At 44.3% G+C, this 6134-nt stretch overlaps 1 pseudogene; it reads right to left on the bottom strand.

Moving 5' to 3' along the window:
* Positions 1-578: 578 nt before the first annotated feature.
* On the bottom strand, positions 579-1413 carry LOC136315271 (cytotoxic granule associated RNA binding protein TIA1 pseudogene; annotated as a pseudogene).
* Positions 1414-6134: the final 4721 nt, after the last annotated feature.

A 6134-nucleotide genomic window follows, 5' to 3' on the forward strand; every position in this document is an offset into this window, starting at 1 on the left:
CATTTTTAAAAAACATCTTCATATTACATGTTTTAAATGATATCATGAATGCAAACTAGAACTGCACTACTTTAGTGGAAAAAAGTTCAACACTGTGCAATTTTCTGCCTCTTAATTTAAAAAAAGTGGCAGCAATCCCTGCATTTGTATTTGAAACAAGGATTTGAGAAACTTTATTAAAAAAGGTAACGAAGGCAAAAATGGGCAGACATCCAGCATCTTGTTTCTTTTTAAAACAATATGGATGGTAAGTAATTTCATGATTAAAAAATGAACCTTTTAAATAAACATTGTATCTGTCATATGCACTGACTGATTTGATAAATCTTTAAGTAAATAACGGCTTTACTATACTCCCTGTAGCCTCAAAGCCACTGGCTTTAGATTCTGGAGTCCTTTCTCATTGAGTTTCATACCCTGCCACTCCATACCCTGCAGGCTGATTAGGCAACTTGCTGCCATTCTGTCCTGGAGGCGGCTGCACTCCATAATTTGGTCCCATCCATGGTGCAGAAGACTGTGTCTGACTGTTGTACGGGATTTATCATATCAAGAGTTTCTTTGCCCCAATAGCATTTCACAACATGACCTTCAATGGTGGTTCCATTAACAGAAACAATTGCATGTGCTGCACTTTTGTGGGAGTTGAATCGAACAAATGAATATCCTTTATCTGGAAAGACTAGAATTTCCATTATTTGTCCAAATGGCAAAAAGTTTGACGCATAAGTTGTTCTGTTAGCCCAGAAGTGGCGCCTCCACAGTACACGGTACAGTTACTAGGACTGGACTGATTTACAACTTCATCATATGACAGCTGTTTGGTGTTTGACTCATATGTACTCTTTGGATCTGGAGGCTTTCGGGTTGCCCAGTTAGTTCTTATTTGTCTTCCACCAAGCCACTGGCCACCCATCTGCTGAATGGCGTTTTCCACATCCCATTTGTTGAAAAAGGAGACAAAGCCATACCCCTTAGATTTTCCTGTTGCCATGTCTTTTACCACTCGGGCATCTGATATTCTGTCAAATGGTGCAAATGCAGCTTTTATATCTTCAGTTGTAATTTCTGGACTGAGATCACCAACAATGACATGGAAATGATCTTGTGAACGCTGTGTGCTGACAACGGTACTACTGCTTGTATCTTTTGACTGCTGGGGGTTGTTGCCCAATTCACTTTGACTTCCGTACCCATTATCTTCCGCCCATTCATAGCAGCTAATGCTGCAGTGCAGCTGCATGACGATGCTCATAAAACTCCACAAAACAATATGGATCATTTCCAGCTGTATCCATAATCATTTTGCAGTTTTTACAAGGTCCAATCTGGCTAAAGAGCTGGAGAATCAGAGCTTCTGTCATATCTCTGGATAGGTTACCAACATATAGCCTTGGGCATCTCGTCTTTCATGGCTGCTGCTGTCGCTGCAGCGCCTCTAGGTCCAACTCCCTATCTTTTGCTACCTCCCGGGACTGGACGTTTGAGCGGCTCTAGCTGCAGAATAGCGGGGTTTCTCGGCTGACCAGAGGTTACCACGCCTCCTTCTTCGCCAGCAATTACACAAAACCCGCCGACCCAGCGTGAACAATGAAGCCCCAATTCAAGATGGCGGCAAGCCGGGAGCCTAGGAGCAGCCAGAGCAGGAAATTCTTTATTCTATGAATTACTTAGTCATGACTTTTGCCCATTTTCAAGCTGGATTGGTTATCTTTTTCTTAATGGCTTGTGGGTGTTCCTTCTAAATTGTGGTTACTAACTGTATGTTGGTTACATGCACTGCAAATGTACTCTTCTAGCTTGTTGCTTATTTTTAAATTCATTTTTTAGTGGGGTTTTTTTTTTTAGGTGTCATTTTAGGAAGTTCGCTCTTAGCAAGCAATGTATTTCACTACCTTTCTTCAAGTTCTTAATTTCATCCAGGGATTTGAGAAATTCTCTGAGGGGAAGGAGCTGTTGCAGCGGACCTTTAACATTCTCAAGATCAGCTTAATTGCTGTTGTTTCACCTTAATGGACTTCCTTGGGGGAGTACTGCTTGAACTGAGAACTGCAGGCTGAAGTGGGGTTAAATAAGCTAGCGTGGGGGCGGTGACTTCCAGGCAAAGGGCAACAAAGCCTGAAGAGGGAAGAAGGTGGGCCATGTGAGCGGCTGAAAAGCAGGCGTGTGGCTGGAGTGCGGAAAGCAAAGGAGTGGGACAAGTGAGGAGGGAGGAGGAGATGCAGGCCAGTCCACACCGTTTCTAAGTATAACGGGATATTACTGAAGCAGGAGAGTAGTATAATCAGATTTGCTTTCTTCAAACTTCTCCCTGAGAAAAAGTTTAAGTGATTATAGTAAAGGGCTGCTAAAATGGTCTCAGAAAGAATCGATGGTAGTTTGCCTTGACTGGTAGCTCAGTTGGTTATAGCATCGACCTCCTATGCCAAAGTTGCAGTTTTTTTTTTTTTAATTTTATTTATTCATTTTTAGAGAGGAAAGAGACAAAGAGGGAGAGAGAGGAGAGAGAGACAGAGAGAGAAGGGGGGGGAGGAGCTGGAAGCATCAACTCCCATATGTGCCTTGACCAGGCAAGCCCAGGGTTTCGAACTGGTGACCTCAGCATTTCCAGGTCAACGCTTTATCCACTGCGCCACCACAGGTCAGGCTAAAAGGAGACTATGACAGATAGTTTTATTTTTTTTATTTTTATTTATTTGTTCACTTTAGAGAAGAGAGAATGAGAGAGAGAGAGAGAGAGAAGGGGGAGGAGCAGGAAGCATCATCTCCCATATGTGCCTTGACCAGGCAAGCCCAGGGTTTTGAACCGGCAACCTCAGTGTTCCAGGTCAACGCTTTATCCACTGCGCCACCACAGGTCAGGGTTGCAGGTTTGATCTCTGGTCAGGGCACAGACAAGAATCAACCAACGAGTGCATAAATAAGTGGAATAATGCCTTAATGAACATAGGTGAACATATATCTTCATGAATAAATATTTTCAAAAATTTTGAGTAGATACCCAGGAGAAGGATTGCTGGGTCATATAATAGCTCTGTTCTTAATTTTTGAGGACCCTTCATATATACTTTTTTCCATAGTGGCTGAACCAATTTACATTCCTTCCAGCAGTGTATTCAAGTTCCTTTTTATCCACATCCTCCCTAACACTTGTTGCTTCTTGTCTTAATAATAATAGCCGTTCTGACAGGTGTGGAGTGACATCTTATTGTGGTTTGATCTTCATTTTCCTTATAGCTAATGAAGTTGAGCATCTTTTCATGTATCTGTTGGCCATTTGTACGTCTTCTTGGGAAAAGAGTCTGCTAATTTGTAATTGGATTGCTTTGTTGTTGCGTTGTGTCGGTTCTTTATGTATTTTGGCTATTAGCTTCTCAACAGAGGTATTATTTGCAAATATCTTCTCCCATTTGGTTGGTTGTCCTGGTTATGTTGATGATTTCTGTTGCTGTGCAGAGGCTTTTATACTTGATGTTGTCCCATTCATTTATTTTTGCTTTTACTTCCCTTGCTTCTGGGGTCAAATTCATAAAAACCTGTTTGAGACCATGGTTTCCATATGTTTAGTACCTATGTTTTCTTCTATGCATTTTGTTTCAGGTCTTAAATTTAGGCCTTTGACTCACTTTGAGTTAATTTTTGTGTATGGTGTCAAATAGAAGTCTAGTTTCATTTTTTTTGCATGTAGCTTTCCAACTTTGCTAGTACCATTTATTGAAGAGGCTTTCCTTTTTCCATTGCATGAGTTTGGAATTTTTGTTGAAATTAGTTGCTCATATACTTCAAAACTTTTTATAACTGTTGTCATACATTTTTTTTTTTTTTGTATTTTTCCGAAGCTGTAAACGGGGAGAGACAGTTAGACAGACTCCCGCATGCGCCCGACCGGGATCCACCCGGCACGCCCACCAGGGGCGACGCTCTGCCCACCAGGGGGCGATGCTCTGCCCCTCCGTGGCATCGCTCTGCCGCAACCAGAGCCACTCTAGCACCTGGGGCAGAGGCCAAGGAGCCATCCCCAGCGCCGGGGCCATCTTTGCTCCAATGGAGCCTTAGCTGCGGGAGGGGAAGAGAGAGACAGAGAGGAAGGAGGGGGTGGGGGTGGAGAAGCAAATGGGCGCTTCTCCTATGTGCCCTGGCCGGGAATCAAACCCGGGTCCCCCGCACGCCAGGCCGACGCTCTACCGCTGAGCCAACCGGCCAGGGCTGTTGTCATACATTTTATTTTTCCATTTTATATAAGCTCCACAATGTTATTACATTTGCTTTGACAGTTAATTTCTTTTTAAAAAAAATCTTTTATACTTATAAATGCACAGTACTTATATTTTCTAAAAGTTTTATTTTTATTTTAAAAGTTTTATTAATACCTTTTTAAAATTCTATTTACTGATTTTAGAGACAGGAGAGAGGTGGGGGTGGGGGAGAAGTGAGAAGCTGCTTCCCAGACACGCCTGGACCAGACAAGCCCAGGGTTTTGAACCAGTGACCTCAGTGTTTCAGGTCAACACCTTATCTACTGCACCACCACAGGTCAGGCAATAGCATTGTTTTATTTTTAATTCCAAACTCATTAATTTAAAAAGTACATACTTTATGACATCTGGTTACATCTTTAGTATAGCACTTAAGCTGATTTTTTTTGTTTTGTTGTTATTTTAGAAGCCTACAGCAGTAGTTTTCAAGCTTTTTACACTTGAGGGCTGGTGAAAATAGGAGAATTATTTTGGGGATGCTTAGGCAGAAATCACCCTGAGCATAACCAGATTCGGCTGAAATCACTGGGTCTATAATCATCTTCATACAATATAAGTAAGGGTGGTCAATTCTTTTGTGAACAAGCATGAAATTTCTGGCAGATCAGCAGCTGAAAAACACTGGCGTAGAGCACACTAGATGTTGAGCTTCTAAGAAAGCAGGTTCAATTATCTTCATTTTTATACCTAGCACTTAACAAAATACTGTTGTAAAAACTATGTAACACATTATCTTAAAGTGTATCTAACACTGGTATTTTAAGAAATGAGTAAACTTTACTCTGTGGCCCATAATTTGGGTATTAACAAGAAAAAAAAATACTTTTAAAAACATTGGTCTGGGCCTGTCATTAGACTTTGATGACAAACCTTTGAAAGGCCGTGACCAAAGATTGAGAACGCAAAGCTTCAGGGCAACAAACCACAGAATTGGGTTTCTGCACACTCCCCAACCCTCTCTCCTGCAATTCTCGAGAGCCTCGACTTTACTTATTTACTTATAATGTTGATTTTATTGATTTTAGAGAGAGACAGAAACATCAATCTGTTCCTGTATGTGCCCTGACTGATGGTGGAAACGGAACCGTAAGCTCTGAGCTTCCGGACGATGCTCTGACCAGCTGAACTATCCAGCCAGGGCCCTAGTGCCTCGACTTTATACCTCAGCCTCCGTGGTGAGAGCCTGCGTGGTGGGCCTGCGAGAGGCTGAGGCAGGGAGGAAAAGGGTGGTGTCCCACAAGACAAAGGAAACTGGGTCAAGATGGAGGGCCGGGTCATCAGCGTCTAAACAAGCCCAGGATTAAATAAGGCCAGGATTTCAGAGTGTCCTTTGGGTGCTGAGACAAGGAAGTTCAGTAGGGTAGGGGGCTGAGATGAGACCGCAGTGGAGCTGGAGCAGGTGGGAAGTGAGGACGAGGTGACAACCAGGTTGGGGGAGGGAGGGCAGCGGGAGACGGGAATGGAGGGAAGGCTGCCCTCTGCAGACCTCTCCCGCAGGGTCAGTGGGGTCCCGAATGCAAGGGGATGACCTGCCCTGGGAGAAGGGGTGGCGCCAGAGACTGGACGCTCCCATCAGAGGTGCAGGTCATAGCCACTCACCCGCCACAGGCAGAGAGTTTGCGCCCACAGACTCTGGACCCTTATGGGTCGAGGCCACCCGAACGTGCTTCACCACTCCACACAAGCTTCTGCTTCCGGGTCGGCCACAGACCGGAAGTGCGCTGCACTTGGCGCCTAGAATTCCAGCTTCCGGTGGGCCAACTCTCGCGTGGTGCTCCACAGGGTTCCCACGAGGCCGCGCGCACGAGGGTCGTGTCCGAGTACCTGAGAGCCCACCGCCGCCGGTGCCCTCGGCCCGGGAGGCCCCGAACCGCTGTG

The sequence above is a fragment of the Saccopteryx bilineata genome, chromosome 11 (genome assembly GCF_036850765.1).
Source record: "Saccopteryx bilineata isolate mSacBil1 chromosome 11, mSacBil1_pri_phased_curated, whole genome shotgun sequence".
NCBI lineage: Eukaryota > Metazoa > Chordata > Mammalia > Chiroptera > Emballonuridae > Saccopteryx > Saccopteryx bilineata.